Source organism: Denticeps clupeoides, chromosome 15 (assembly GCF_900700375.1).
Source record: "Denticeps clupeoides chromosome 15, fDenClu1.1, whole genome shotgun sequence".
In the NCBI taxonomy this organism is placed as follows: Eukaryota; Metazoa; Chordata; class Actinopteri; order Clupeiformes; family Denticipitidae; genus Denticeps; species Denticeps clupeoides.
The window spans coordinates 12,848,222-12,864,675 of NC_041721.1; the positions used below are offsets into that span (position 1 = coordinate 12,848,222).

The 16,454-nt window shown below is 40.8% G+C and overlaps 1 long non-coding RNA gene across 1 annotated transcript in view; it reads left to right on the forward strand.

Annotated features, from left to right (window-relative positions):
• The first annotated feature begins 2,419 nt into the window (after positions 1 to 2,419).
• The window catches only part of LOC114765021 (uncharacterized), a 131,461-nt gene continuing 117,426 nt past the window's right edge, over positions 2,420 to 16,454 (forward strand). Inside the window, exon 1 of the long non-coding RNA XR_003742569.1 lies at positions 2,420 to 2,541. This is a non-coding gene — a long non-coding RNA (uncharacterized LOC114765021). The remainder of the gene's footprint in view (positions 2,542 to 16,454) is intronic.

Sequence of the window (16,454 nt, forward strand, 5' to 3'; positions counted from 1 at the left end):
TCACTACAAAATTGGTCTGTTTGCATTTGCACACAACACAAGTTGTGATGCGTAATTTATTAAGGGCAGAAAATTTAGCCTGTGGCCAAGCATGTGCCCATGTATGAATTAGCTGTCAGCACTTGAAGGAGTGTAATTGCATCAGTCTAGTGCTCTCTCAGTGTTAAGTAGCTGTATTAGTAGCTCTCCATACAACATGTACTGGCGCACCCACTCCCACCAAATCTTCATATTCAATGATCACAGAGTACACTTGTATTTTTTTTTGGTTTAACTCAAAAATGGACATGGACTTATTTCAAAAACCCCAAAAAAAGAGATAAAAACGCTGTATTGAAAATACAGTGTGTAGCTACGTGATCTCTTAAGACAAACTGAATTAGTATGTGCTGCAGAGTAAGGAGGTGATCACCTTCATCCATCCTCTAAATCCACTTATGTGATCCAATCCCAGCAAACTCTGGCCACAAGGCAGGAGCAACATCTTTAAAGGGCATAAGATTACATCTTATTGTATTGCATTCACATGCTGCAGTAATCACTCACTGCCATCCGAGTACTTTTATGTAACATGTACGTTACGTAAATGGACAGCGGCAGGCGGTGAAGGGTGTTTCAATGGTCATGTCCTGAGTGATTGGAAGTGTGTGTAGGAAAGTTCATTTGCTAACTCCACAGGGATTTATCCCTGGCTCTCCTTCTCTGGTGGCTGTGGGGCTGACCACTCTACCAATCTGGCCCTAATGCTAAGTTCAGGCTTCATGACTTTCAAAGTCGTTGGAGCGCTGTACAGTCCACACTGCACAACTTTCTGATTGGGTCGTAAGGGTTCGTAATACATGAATGATAGGCGACAGAGGTGGGGTCACACACTGCACAATCTTTCACCCCTGACTGGTCCGTTGGGTCTTCAAAACAATGTTAAGATTGGTCAGAAGAGATACAGGAAAATTACCCTGGTGCATTTTTCAAAATATCTAAAACAAACAAGACAAAAATGTTCTGATCACTGATCCATAGTGTGCTGGTGCCTGGGTGAATCCCTGATCCCTGAAGTGATCCTGAGTAGGTATAGGATGGTTAATTAACAGAATTAATGGCCAGAGTAAGAGGCTTGTTCCTCATCAAACTTCAAACCACAATAAACATTGTGACCTTTCGACTTGAAGAATATTATCAATGACATGCTCTTCCTTCCTTTTCCTTTCTTCCTTCCTTTTCCTTTCTTGTTGCAACTCTAAGAAAGTCTGTACCTTCTGAAGGAGAACTTCATGACACTCATGAACAAGTAAATCCTCTTAATGTACTGACAATTTGAGTGTGTTAATTAACAACTTTTTATGTTAGTAAGAGGATTTTAAAATAAATTCAGAATTTCATGGGGAGTCAGTGAAGGGAATCTGGTGAAGGAGTAATATGATGAGGTCTGATGTATTCTGAACACTTCAATACAATAAGTGAAACAGTAAATTAAAGGATCTGTCATATTGCAATAGCAATTGCTCATAACAAAATATTTTTGATGCATTAAAAGTGTTCGGAAGACTTGCTTCCCTCTGGGCTGTAATTTAACAAAAAAACTCATATTAGACAGTTGTTATTTAACACTCCCATGTATTTATTCCATGTGGTTATACCGGCTATAGACATACAGTCAGCAAATATGAAAGATGAGCTGTTTAAGGTGCTGAATGCTTGAGTGTTAAGGGATTTAAACGTTCAACCCGTAAATAACAGAGTGTAATAAGGTGCTTCATCATAGTATCAGTTTAAGGATCAGTTTAACAGGGGTGTGTACTAGGGCATTAATGACTTCAGATTTTTTGAGATCAATGTATCTGTCAATAAAGTCAAAGTTGAGTGGACAAGTCGAGTGGACAGCTGTCAACTTTGCATTTTACATCCCCATCTCCGGGTGTCCTTTATATGTCCACTTAAAAAACATATAAAATATAATAAAAATAATAATACTTTAAAAAACAAAAACACCAGGATCTCCGGTTGTCGTTTCCTTTTAATTTACACTGGCCAGGTCTTCCTCTGTGGAACAAGTAATTTGTTAATAAAAAGCACACACAACTTGTTGACTTCTCTCAAAGGTCATCGACTTGTGCCTCTGAAGTTGATGCATTTTCTGCCCTATGGTGTGCACATTTTTATACCCACTGTTCTTATTATTTTCTGAATAGTTCAATTAAAAACTGCTATGTCTGGATGTGGTCAAGGTCAAATCCAAGTGATATAAATGTAGAGGAAAACACACACTACCTCCATGGGCTGGCAATGTATATCTAAGTTTAGCCAGCACTTCTAAATTTGATTTGACATTGTTAGCTATGTCCTCGGAAATGCAATTGGCTGTGGTTGGAGTCGGGTCATTTCTCAAAATAGCCTCGCCAGTTATCAAACCTTTCTCAACTGGTCTCTGTTGCAGGTGCTTCGCTGAGCGGCGAGAAACTTGTTCCAAAAGTGACTGGGATGAGGGTGCTTGGCCGAAGCTCTGTCCCATTCACCTTGCCAAAGAGTCCAACTAGGAACAAAGTAGGTAATGCTGGGATTGTGTCCTTTCACAACTTCATAATTTGCAGAGGACTGTCATTTGGCATCTCCAAAACTGAAAACTATGCAGAAAAGAGCAAACGATGTGTTAATAATATGTTTTTTTTTCACATTGATAGAGGTTTTAGATGTCCAATAATACTGTATCTGAAGTCTCTTTCCAAAATTCAGCCGTGGTGCAGAATTACAGCCACTTTGACCTTTAAGGGATACCGTGAGGGCATGAAATTTATACTTAATATTGTGGTACCACAAGATCAGTGTAGGACACTGTTCCTCTTTAATGCACCCGATAATCTTCTTTTTAAAAAAAGCTTTTACTCGAAAGTGATGTTAGATTTCTCTGACAATTCTTATGTGGCATGAGGGAGAAGCAGGAGACACAACTGCAATGGCAATCACACTAATTAAAAAACCTGAAAAGTGAGGGACAGAACACATACACACCTTCTGTATACAGGGTGGAAAAAAACAAAGAAAAGACACAAGTCAGGCTTTCATACAGGGCAAAACAGAGAAGACAAGGCACAGTTGAGCACAATCAGGGTCAAAAGAGCACCAACCCGGCAGGGAGTGGCCAGCCTCCCCAACCAGCCTTTGGTAGGACAGTAGATACCACCTTGGTTATTATTTAAATAGTGCATTGTAGATACTTGTATGCTGTGGAAATATTTCTTTAGCTAAAGGACGTTCTTCTTACTCTGTGGGCATCTAAGTCTGGGCAGTGTATCACAGCAAAGGCTTGCTCACCCAGGTGAGTTGTTAATAAACTTGGCCCTGGCCCCCATATCCTCAGGACCCAAATATTTCAATTATGGCACTTCATAAATATTGAGTGTTGTTGTGCCTTAGCGAATCGTTCAATAGATTCAAGTTATGGTTATTATTCAAAATAATACAATTTGATCTTTAATTTGACAGGCTCTGGTGAAAGAGGGTAAAATGTTAATGCTCTATTAATTTTTTTGTTGGTGTGATTTATTATTTTTTTGAATGTTTTATTCATAACATGGTTACACTTTAGATATTAGAATAAGGAGAAAGTGAAGGCCCTGGGGTCATTTTTCTGTATTGCTTGGCATCACACACAGTGAACATGGCAAGCCCTGGTCCTAGACCACTAATAATGCTGCAGTGTAATTATTGCAGGGTTGGTGAGAATGGCAAGTGGGGATTGTCGGATGAGGTGTATTCTGCGCATATGCAAGGGATGCGTTTGTAACGGCCACAGCCATGGGAACCTTGAAAAACTCATTCCAGTAAATCTCCATTGCGACACCACCACTAATTAAATTGCCCTGTGAGTGCTGCAGCCTTTCCTACTGATAATCCTTTTTGGTCCTGCTTTGTATGACATGCACACAAAAAAACCTGTGGCTGAAACTGTCAAACTGTTGATCTAAAAACCCAATTAAATATGCTAATTAGCAAGAATCAGTTCCATTTATTAATCATTTACAAATAATTTAGTTCAACCATGTTATAAAAAATTCATCAAAAGCAACAAGATATTTTCACATTACACTGATATTGACAGTACAATACAATTTATTATGGCTCATCCAGTCACATTATTAGAACTAGATCTGAACTTAACTGAGCTAAAATTGATCTAGAAGTACACCTTACATTGGCTTGCTCCTCTGGTGCAGTGGTGGCCTACTGGGATCATTTACATTTATGGTATTTGTCAGACACCCTTTTCCAGAGTGACTTAAAATCAGTAGTTACAGGGACAGTCCCCCAGGAGACACTCAGAGTTAAGTGTATTGCTCAGGGACACAATGGTAGTAAGTAAGGTTTGAACCTGGGTCTTCTACTAACACCCTGAAGGCTGAGGAAGAGGACTCGTGGCTTCCCTCTTGAGCAAGGTCCGTCCCCACACACTGATCCCTGGGAACCTTCCATGGCTGCCCACAGTTCACTAAGGTGATGGGTTAAAAGCAGAGGACACATTTCATTGTGTCCACCGTGTGCTGTGCTGTGTATCACAGTGACACAAAAAAATAACTTTCATCCCTATATCTGTTTAGGCAGCTCAAAAGGCCAAAACTCGGACATTTCTAAAAGAACCCAGATAGACGCAGTTTCAAAAAGAGGACCTCTCCATGGCAAAGACGACCCATAGCAGGGCATTACATATAATTCTTCCATCTGCTCACAGTCTTTTGAAAAATCTTAACACATGTCATAGGAAACACAGAAAAAGTCCAGTTAGCTCAAATAATCTCGCTGCATTTACTTCACTCTTTGACTGACACAGGACACACTTCCGCTCTATCGCACCAACCCTTTGCATTTCGAGTTGCTCGCTGCTTGTTTCGCATTTTGTAAGTTTCGTCCATGAAATGTTAATTTGTTTTATGCTTTTATTAGCCACTGTACTATACCTTTCAAGTTTGTCTTTATGTTTTATCTATTTATGTATATATCCTTTGAGGTCACACTGGCAAACAAGCCACATGCTTAGTGCTTAGTGGCGGCTTCCAAAATAGAGCCCATAGCTGTACTGTGAGACACAGTTGTCACTATTTCCTTACTTCATTTAAGACACCATACATGTTTAATGACCCCAATGCAGTCCATTTTAGTGCTCCAACAAAACTACATGCTGGTCATTCAATTCTCAGTTCACCCTAAAATCAATCATGGTATGACACAAAATGTGTAAAAAATTGGATTTGTCAATCACACATGAAATTACAGCCTGCTAATTTGCTGAGCGAGAGCCTAAATCCACTTAAACTGCTGTGTTCAATACATCACATTGGATTCCATCAGTGCTGGATGAGGTACACTTAAAGTAGAGATACCTAAGGTAAAAGCAAATATCCTCCCTTTATACATCCACAAAAGTGCAAAAGTATTTTCCTTCCATTGCACATAAAGAATCAGTAAGGTGATGTATTGTGGCTCTAAATCGAAATGACATTCTGCGTTACTAGGTTTCGTGTTTACCTGCAAAGTGTGATGCTTCATCTGCGGCACCGAACACAAGACGAGGGCTAGGAAATGTTTGACATGTGTTGTTTTGTCTTTTGTGGGACTGCACATTTTTATAATCACAAAATTTCCATAGCCCAAATCAATATTTTGGTCCATCTGCCAAGGGTGGATGAATAAATAAATACATATTTCTTAACTGGCCATATGACATTCAATACCATTACAGACAATACGTTTAAAAATAATCAAAAGTCATTATGGCATGTATTATATGAAGGAATAGTAACATCATGATTATATAGGTTCTCATGAGTGGAGCACAGCTCAAGTATATTTTTATCCAGTTTTATGTCTCTATCTATCACTGTTTTGAAACATAAACAGTCAGAATCCAGATTACATTTACATTTGACATTTATGGCATTTATCAGATGCCCTAGTCCAGAGCAATTTACAATCAGTAGTTACAGGGACAGTCCCCCTGGAGCAGTTTTAGGATTACGTGTCTTGCTCAGAGACTGAATGGCAGTAAGCAGGATTTGAACCTGTGTCTTCTGGTGCATAGGCGAGTGGGTTAACCACTGGGCTACTACCACCCATATTAACCCACCCAGATTCACCCACTTACTACCACCCTTATTAACCCACTCAGATTAATGCAGAATGTATGTTTTAAAAAATATGGTAAGTCGTAATATTTAAAAAAAAAACTACCCAGAAGGCCTTAAGATAACATACAGTGTCACCATGTAATAACACATAGTGAAAAGGAACGATTTTGCATAATTGATTGATTGATTGATGATTGATTGATTGATGAAACCGTTTATTGCTGTTGCAACAAACCATGTCAAAAGTAAAAGTACTACTGAATCTTGGCCATTGACCTGACCAGAAGATGGGTATACATTAGGATAGAGGAGGGGGATAAAAAAAAGACAAACCCCAGATTGTGGGAAGTACATTGTGGGAACCGTAAAAAAAATCTACCTCAACGGCATAAGCACATAGACTCTAAGGAAGATAAGGGACGGAGAGCAAACACGGACAGGTCAGGAGGATAGGAGTAGTGTAGTGTAGATAGATGTAGTGGAGTAAAACGTTAGAAAAATATACTGGAACTAAAGTAAAAAGTCTCCACAAATGGAAATACTTTACTAAAATACAGATACACAAAAAAATACCCGACTTAAGTACAGTAACGAATTACATCTATTCTGTTACTGTCCACCCCTGGATACTGTAGCTGTCATTGCAAAGATGGAATTTTGTGGTGTGCGTTTCACAGTAGAAGAAAAAAAAAAAAAAAAAACGTAAAAAACATAATCTTCTCTAGCCCCCACATTTAAATGGGATTAATTTTAACACAGAAAATCTCCTTATGCCTCATGCGACAGTGATACCTACGGAGATGCAAGCACTTGACATATTGGGGACACAAGGAAAGTACGGTACATGCTCATAAACTAGGCTGTATCCACACTCTCATGCATTTGCCTGTGGATTACGGCTCCCGAGAGCCAACTGCACAGCTTTGTAAATCGCAATATAACTCAAAATATGAAAAGGCAATGGTCTGCTGTCTGCTAGGCCCCTTGTCAAGGGCTTATGTCTACTAATAAAGCTCGGTTTGAGGAGTTGTTGGTGTGGTGAATCTCCTTTCTTGCTGACACTGGTTTTGACTTGGAGGGCTGATAATGCTCTCCCAGAATGCTCCGTGTGGCCTGATATGAGAGGGAGGTAAATTAAGAAGTATGGGTGCCATGTCAACACTGTAATCCCTTAGTAAGTAGGGGAGCTTTGTTGAGATTAGAGGGGCGAATGCTTTGGGGTCTATCCTGGTACTCATCTATCGCCTAACAGATACCATTTTGCAACCGACAGCTGAGTGGAATGTTCCACAACATCAGAGGTCACAATGTTGATGCAAATAATGAAATATGTGAGGATGTGAGTGTTCTGAGATAAAAAGACAATAAAAATTAAAATTCCTAAATAGTTTGAAAGGGTGTTGAACATGCATTTATTTAGCTGCTTTTAAGCAGTTAACAAATTAGGCAAAATGGGTACAATAATTTGCCAGTTATAATACTAACTTCCAGTGATTCATTAAACTAAACTAATGAACAATTACCATCCTAAAATGATTGATATTTTATTTCCCTACAATCAGTTAATTAGTAAATGTTGAACATAAAATGGAACCTACATTTCATTTTGAATTGGCACCATCAATCAAAGCAAAGACAATTTCAAGTTTTCTCCTCCAGCCCTGAAGAACCATAATTCTTAATACCATGACTGTGCCCATGCGTGTTTCGAGCCAGTGAGGAAGTGTGCAAGCATGCAAACATGCATTTTTTTTTCCTGAGCGCCCATATTACTCATAGTAGGCACTGTGGTGTTGTGCCGAAATGGATTTGTCTTGGTCGCTGGGGGGGAATGATGAAGGGGCCTTTGTCACCGAAGGACAGATATCAAGATTAATCAGTGCATTTGTGATGAAAGTCGCTCTTTTTTTCCCCGACGTAGAATAAAAAAAAAAAAATCAGGCTTTTTTTTTTCATCCTCAATATCTCCTCCACGTAAACTGACCAGAGAGCGGATGCTGCTTTATGTGCTAGTGTATTTGTGCTGGGGACGCACGTTTAAAATGACTGTGGTGGTGGGGGGGGGGGTGTTAGAGACCTCACCTGCGGTCTGGTGTCAGGTATTTATAAACTTGTACTGACAGAGACAGATCGCCTGCGCTTAAACAGGCATCTGCTGTCATTAGAGATCCACTCACACAGGGAGGGCTGCGCGCCGCGATTATTGCAGCAAACACCGGCTACAGCCGGCCGCTGGAAGCCACCATTGTTCCTACCATTCGCATCCCTCTTGGGTGGCGCGCGACGAAGCGTGCACTTTCTCCTTTCTTTGTTCCTTTCTGTTTGACGACCTACGCAGCAGGGACATGCAAGCGCTGCAGGTGAACTGCAGCTTAGCAAGCGATGACAAGTGACAGGCACAAAAGCGTGCGTCAAAGCACATTTTGCCCCTGCAATGGTCATAATGCGCCGCTGTTGTTGCAATGGACGTAGCCTGGCTGCGGCTTTTCCATGTTTTGTGCACATTCCCAATGCTAGTGCTTGCTTAAAAAGAGCCACATATTCACTGTGGTGCACAATGGTGTTTATTTCAGGTCCCTTTCATTTAAATCAAGACAGAAACTCAAAGCAAAAAAATAAAATTATCACTTACACAACACTCTACCACTTCTGTTTTTGATGCCCCGTTGTTCATTTCATTAAGTTAAAGCTTAAATAACATCTTTCTGTTACATGAAAAATATATTTATATTTTGGATTCTGCACATTAATTAATCAAATTTTTGCATATAAATTTCTGCACCAGTCAAGCTTTGGTTTTCATTTTTATGTGGGAATGTAGCTCACAGTGCATGCTTTGCATAATATGAGGTCTCAGGTTCAATCCCCGGCATCCCCATGCTGACCGCTCTTTAGTCTAGTAGTCTCTTTTCCGGAGGCAGCGGCGGCCTAGCGCTTCAGAAGGTTGCCGGTTCAAATCCTGATCTGCCAAGGTGCCACTGAGCAAAGCACCGTCCCCACACACTGCTCTCCAGGCACCTGTCATGGCTGCCCACTGCTCACTCAGGTTGATGATTAAAAGCAGAGGACACATTTTGTCATGTCACCGTGTGCTGTGCTACAGTGTTTCACAATGACAAAGCATGGGAAAAGAAAGAAACCCCATGTATGCCTTTTCCGACTTTTGACAGCAGTGAAGTCCGTCGAGGGGGGCGTTTCAGAAGGTGTTTTCAAAAAGCCGTGATGGATGGTTTCATATATCACGGCTCACTTTAAGACCCATGTTTCGAGGGTGCCCCACAAAAGGAAAAGGTACACTGGGGAATAAGGTTGCCTCTATGAATCCTGTGAGCACTAAATCTCTGCCACGGCTTAAGTCAAAAAAAAAAAAAGAAAAAAAGAAATAGTTCTAAAGCAAACCAATGGGTTTTAAAAAAGATCAAAAAGAATGAGGTAAGAAAGAAAAGCGAAAGTGTGGGAAAAGGGAGCGCTGCCTCCATCTGCATTTGAATGCCGCAAGTGAGCTCGGAATCCAGACTGGCGAGCCTGACGTCTTTGTCTCTGTACCATCTAATAACTTGTTACTAATTCTCTTCTCGCCTTGCTGCCAGATGGGGAGAGGGAGAGGGAGAGGGCACCGGAGGCCTCAGGCAGGCTCTTCACCTGCTATCAGCTCCTACCAGCAGAAAAAAAAAAGAAACTGATGGAATCCCACTTAAGTAGATCATCTCTCTTTTCAGGGGAAAACAGTGCAACCCCAGGGGTCAGAAGACTGCAGAAGACAGAGAGAGGATGGATATAAATAGCCTTATTTTTCCTCTGCTGATGAGGAAAAACTCTTCTTGGGGGCTGGTGATAACCCAGTGAAGGATATGAAGCTTCATTCACTCACTAGTAACAGTGCTGGGGAACGTCCAAAGGAACAAAAAAGGTCAAAGGAAATACTTTTAATATGTCTGAAATATTGAGTTATCATGAGGAGCACAGTACTGGCATTTTGATTGGCATTTTGAGACTCCTCAGAGGAACAACTTCTTACAATAATGTCTCTTGAAATATCCGTTTGCCTTATTACGTTGTGATGCCATGTGACCGTAGCACACCGATGCCAATATCCAATTACCTTGAGTGCACCACTACATACTTGATTGTTTCTCACCCTTTGACCCTGCGGTTTATAATCCTGTTTCAGTTTAGACCTAGTAGTCTAAACCGAGCCTTGGTTTGTTAGTCTTGCTTTATCTTTGTCCCTGCATGTTTGTGCATTAGCATAGTTTCTCCTGCCATCTTGAATTCAGGGTTTTCTTTTTGCACTTCTGTGCAATGTGTTAACCGTCACTTGTCTGACATATTTAGCAGTGAGTAACATCTCCATTTGTTCCAAACCTGCAATATTATAAGATCTCTCACTCAGTCATGACCGCCTAGTCCTGTTACTCAGGGTCACGGCTACTGGAGCCCATCCCGGGACACTGGGGGGGGTGCAGGAAACCCAGGGTGGGGTGCCAGCTCACCCCAGGGTGCACAAACTCAACATTCACTCCCACCTACAGGCGGTTCAGAGAAACCAATTCACCGAGTGTACATGCCTTGGGACTGTGGGAGAAATCCAACCCTCACCAACATTGGGAGAGCATGCAAGTTCCACACTAACAAGGTCCAAGCTTGGAGGTGTGAGGCAGCATCACTTACCATATCAAAAAAAAAAATTGAAGGGAAATCTGCACAGCAGTGGCCATAATATTACACAGTGGCGCTATGAAGGCTGCTGGGTCAGCTAGACAAAGACGCAATACAACAGGGCAATGTGTATATACTTAGGTAAGAACGCTCAGGGTAATTAGGATGACGAGACGAGGAAGGACAAGGGAGCAGATGAAGACGTGGCTCAGTGGTTCAGGGACCTGGAGTGCTGGCAGCAATTACATTAATAGCTACATCGCAGTTTTTGTCCGTACGCACCGTGCATTATATTTCCTTTGACAGGCTTACCATCATCGCAAGGAATGCAATTTTCGATGTAATACCCCCAAAAACAGTAGAACTGGGACAGCCTAAAAGTTTGGTACCAAAAATGTTTGCAAGTAGCAGTTTTTAATGAGTTCTTGTGACATTTGATAAATTATTCAACCTCCATACGCTAAGCTGATGAACAGGTGGGGATACATTTTTTTCCCTTTGTTTGTAAATTTCATAAAAAAAGAAAACCTTGGACCATCTAATAGAATTTTGTGGAGTATAAAATTTATTGAAAATACGTGGAAAGTTTTTTTTTTTTTTTTTATGACATCATGCATGTGCATTTTCACTAAATCATGCTAGGCTTTTTTTCTTAATGTGAAAATGAAAAGTAGAGGTTCTTTATTTAACATGCTCTGTATGGCCTACCAATGTGGGGTCTATTTTTCCCCATAATGGCTCTATTGCAGAGTGTGTTCCCTTGAGAGCCAGTCTGTGTGCTTTGTGCAACGCTCACCAGAGAGAAAGAGAGAGGGAGAGGCTGGAGGAAAACTGGAACAACAATGAGCGGCCGCTGGTGGGGAGGCTTATTATGCAGTACCCATTATATCTCATGTGGCTCACTATCACCAAGCAATGGAACCATTCACCAAAGGTGCAAAATGTGACCTGGTGTCAACAGAACCCCTCCTTGTCTACCTCCTTTATTGTTTCCCTCTCATTTGTACTATCCTCAGTCGATTCTGTGCGAAATCCAAGCCCCCCCTGGAAAAAAATGTTCTCCCGCTATATTTTCTCATCTCTCTCGCTCAGCCTTCCCAGAATCCTGATGCGGTGAGGGGCGCAAGGCCCCAGATGCACCTCACCTGCCCAGGCTTAATGGTGATTAATGCTAAAGGGAGCCCGAGGTGTCGCCTCTCTGGCCCAGCATGTGGACCTCAGGTCTGGGACAGGCAGCGGGGGCTGCGAGTGACTCCCATTACAGTTCCTGGGTTCCTCCTTCCTGTGATTCATTATGTATCATTTTTGGTTTTAACTCTGACAGCTCTGTGCCCGGTAGAATTGCTGTAGAGTTCTATTAAGTATTATGCTGTGTTTCCTCTCGAGCAAAGACGACTCACCTCAACTCTCCAGGCCCGTTTTCAGGCTCTGGGATAGGGATGAACAATTGACAATGACAATCAAATTGTGACTTTTTTGACAAATATCATGACTGCGATTTAATTTGCGATAATTCACTATACTATGTGTATTAAAAGCTGTAAAATAAACATACATTGAAATATGAACTGTGCTGTAACTATCACACCACGAGTGTAGGATAAGTGCCCTTGCTTGTGTTTAAGTGGGCGTGGCTTTGAACATATCTGATTCATAAGCATGAATGTCCATCATACAGGGACATCAGAGCAACCTGATTACGGGGTGGGTTGGAGACACAAACCTTGTGCTCGGCAGGCTTCAGCCGTTATAGGCTTAGGGGCAATGGTGGCCTAGCAGGTAAGGAAGCAGACCCGTCATCGGAAGGTTGCAGGTTCGAATCCCGAAGCACCATGGTGCCACTGAGCAAGGTACCGTCCCCACACACTGCTCCTCGGACGCCTCTCATGTCTGCCCGCTGCTCACCAAGGGTTAAAAGCAGAGGACACGTTTCGTTGTGTCACCGTGTGACAACTAATCACTCTCGCTTCACAGACTGAACAGGACATGCGCTGCGCTTTGCTCTTATTTTCTATATCTTTACGCAGCGCAAGAGAGGTTGTCAGCGCTGAATCCGAACCACTTGCCCGATCGGTTTCGTGCATGCAAGCACAGTGAAAGTTGAAATTTCACCGTTGCACGCTGTCATGCATTTTTGTGCAACACATACACACACGGGGTGGAGGGAAAGCTGTTCTTATCAATCTCTGAGTTTCCAGAGATCTACAACATGGCATTATCGTCCTACCGGGAGTTCAGAAAGCCACTCGTGCCACGTTTGGTCTGAAAGCAGCTCAACGCAAAAAGGCGAGACTTTACTTTTACTGCCAGAACTTTGTTTATTCCATTCGGCCAGTTCCGTTCTCGCCACTGCACCGTCGCTACAGCTGCCAAGCTTCTGCCTGCATCCCCAACTCCCCAGGGGGTCACCAACGCTCCAGTCTCTCGCTCACTGGCTGTCTCCAGCCAGCCCAGCATGTCTGCGCATGTGTCTTCCCGCTGGGGAAGTCTGGGGTTGCAAAATCACAGTTGTTTGGTCTTCTGTATTCTTCTGTAATCTATTCATGCTTCCACAGAATTGTTTTACAGTGTGCACACTTACACAATGTGCACAGTTACACAACTTTGGACCTTGACTTTGGACAAAGCTCTTTAGCTTCACAATGAATGGTTTTGTTGTGAAGGTTCCATTTTGAAGACATTTACTGTAAAGAAAGTTCTTGTTTGTTTGTGTTCATGCATTGGAAGAAATGTTGGGCTACAAAAATGACTTCTCTTTATAATTATGTAAAAGCATAACAAAGTTATCCTGGACTATGAGAGTCTTCGACCCATCTGCACCTAGTTCCGGGTGAGGAGGCGCCAGAGCTGGGTCGGGCGGCCTCCTCTGTACCAGATGCCAGAGCTGGCTGGCACCCTCACTGGCAAATGAACCGAGCTCTCGCACTGCACTAATGGCATCTTCATCGCATTAATCTGACTGTGCAAATAACAGTGCTTTGGCAGCTCCTCTCACCTTGGGGAAGGGAGAAAAGAGACCAGATGAATGGCTGCTTGTATTGGCCCCTCTTTATTTAACACAGAGCCCCATTCAGCACTTCGACAGTGACGTTTAACAAACGCTGACCCAGCACATTGTTCAGCTAAATTGAAAACCCTACTACAGAGTAAACAAGATGCCAGAGGTTCAATATTAGTATATACTTAAAAGTGCCAGGTTAATGCCAAGTGCTTTTTCTTATGGGCAAGGGGGGGTGATTGGATCAGCATGTTCGCCATTTTATGAAAGCAAAGTAGTATTGATGCAGTTCTATTAGTTGTAGGAATGGTAATACAAGATTTAAATGTAATGCTAAATATTGTTTCTGATATAACATTTTTAACTTACTTAAAGGTACCACAGAGGGAAATCCAGCATAATAATGGTAATAAAGACAATATCTCTGGTACATTTTTCCTCAAAAGGAATGTTGACATTTTTTAATTGCAATGCTGATCCCAGCCATTTTCTTATAACTCTTATAATTTTCTTTCCTTTTAGTTGAAAAGTGTTTAGTTGAAAAGTGGTAAAGGACACGCAAACAAAGTACATTTCCGATCATTAAAGCTATCAGCGCACACTGTTGTTGCATTGTGTTGGTCTATTTGAAAATAAAGTTAATATCCAGTTAATTGCAAACTTTAATACCTTCATGTTGGCTGTACAGGAAGTAGTAGCTGATGTTAGCTACTTTAAATATTGTGAAGCTTTGAAATGTTGTTGTTTGTGCCAGTGCACCTTGCTAAGAACTTCACTACTGATTTCCTTGTTTACACCTTGTTTATTGATGGTGGAATGAAAGTGAATGTTGCCTTTGCCTTGACTCGTTTCTCTTACAACCTAGCATTTCAAATGGCTAAAACAGCCAGTCTTAAAACCACACCAGTGGTCCACGTGAACACTGCTCTGTCCCTCAAACTTTTCATTTTAATGAGGGCATTGAATCACATTGAGTATAAAAGTGCATTAATTGGGTACAAAATGGTTTAGTTAGAATCTTCCATTTAAAAATTCTTAAATAATGTAAAACAGTAATTGGGTGCCTATGCATGAAAAGAGGACTCTCAGTGATCAAGGATCTCTTGATAGAAAAAAAAACCTTTGATACTTTGTGATTTGAATGAATTAATCTGATCAAATTAAAATTCATTCATTAAATAAAGAGTGACTGATCTGAGTCATTATGCTGAGAAGGAGGTGGCTGCAACGTGAACCGCTGACCCTGATTGTTCTTACCTGTGACTACCCTCATATTGAAATTGTTTTGGGGTTCAGAAAACAGTAATGTAGTGTATTTTTTTTTTTTTGCCTGTGTGTGTGATTTACTGGTTTTACTTTACATGTGACGGAAAGAAAGAGTGTCTTATCAGATATTGACTATGTACAAATCATGAGCTTTTATCTCTGCAGCAGTGGATCATGGTGGGAATTATGAGATTTCTGTAGGCCATCCAAACATATACTCATATTGGGGGAAAATATCTTAATATTTGGATGGCAACTTCATTTGTGAGATCAAAACCACTGCTCATCTAAGCTCCAAGCAATTCTGTTAACGTAACATCTACATAACAGAAAACAGAAAAACATAACAGAAAAATCTACATAAAAGTAAAGATAAAAAAGTAAAAATTATTATTGATAAAAATATTTGATTGATTTACATTTTATTGCTGAATGTTCTTATTGTTATGAATTAATGACATGCGGAGAAAGATTGTTTTCCATCTGTAGAAGCTCGTTCATGAGTTTTAGGAGTGGTAGTAGCCTATAGTAGCACTCGCTTATTAAACAGAAGACCACAAAGTCACAGGTTACTACCATTGTGTCCCTGAGCAGGACACTAAACCCTGAGTGTCTCCAGGGGGGACTGTCCCTGAAATTACTGATTGTGAGTCGCTCTGGATAAGTTGATTTCAGTTTCAGTACTGCCTAAAACATTTACACTGTTTTGTATACTATAGAGAACATGTTTCCTCAGTCGTATCTAATGTGTCACTACAGGAGAACCAATTACAAATAATTATTTTTAATAGTGCAAGTGAAGTGATGAAAGGTAACCATCACCCTTGGTGAGCAGTGGGCAGCCATGACAAGCGCCTGGGAAGCAGTGTGTGGGGACAGTACCTTGCTCACTGCCTCTTAAATAAATTCATCATAAAACATTATTTTGGTGTGATGACAGAATGATTGGTTGATAAAAATGTTCTATTTTATGTTTGATTGTTTGTTTCAACAAACTCACTGAAAATAGCTTAAATATATAATACAAATCTATGTATAATGCATGCATTACAAACAAAAAAGAAAAAGAAATTGACTAGTTTTAAAAATGGTAGTTGTTGTAATCATAATACTAATATAATAATGTTGCTGCTTGTACGTACCAGCCAGTAAAAAAATATTTTTTTGTGATTGACTGTCAGTCAAAATGGCAAAAAGTATAAACTGTATTGCTTGCAAACTAAGGCTCATTTCTGACAGTCAAAACACCAAAAAATCGCAAAGTCAGTTTAATAATAACTTCTGAACAAGCTGTAATCAAAAGATCTAATCTATGATTCATTCATAGCTAATCTGACTGGCTTCTATTTCTTCATAGTGAAAAGCGTGAATCTCCTTGGTGTGTTATTATTTTAATTCACTATTTTCTCCTGACC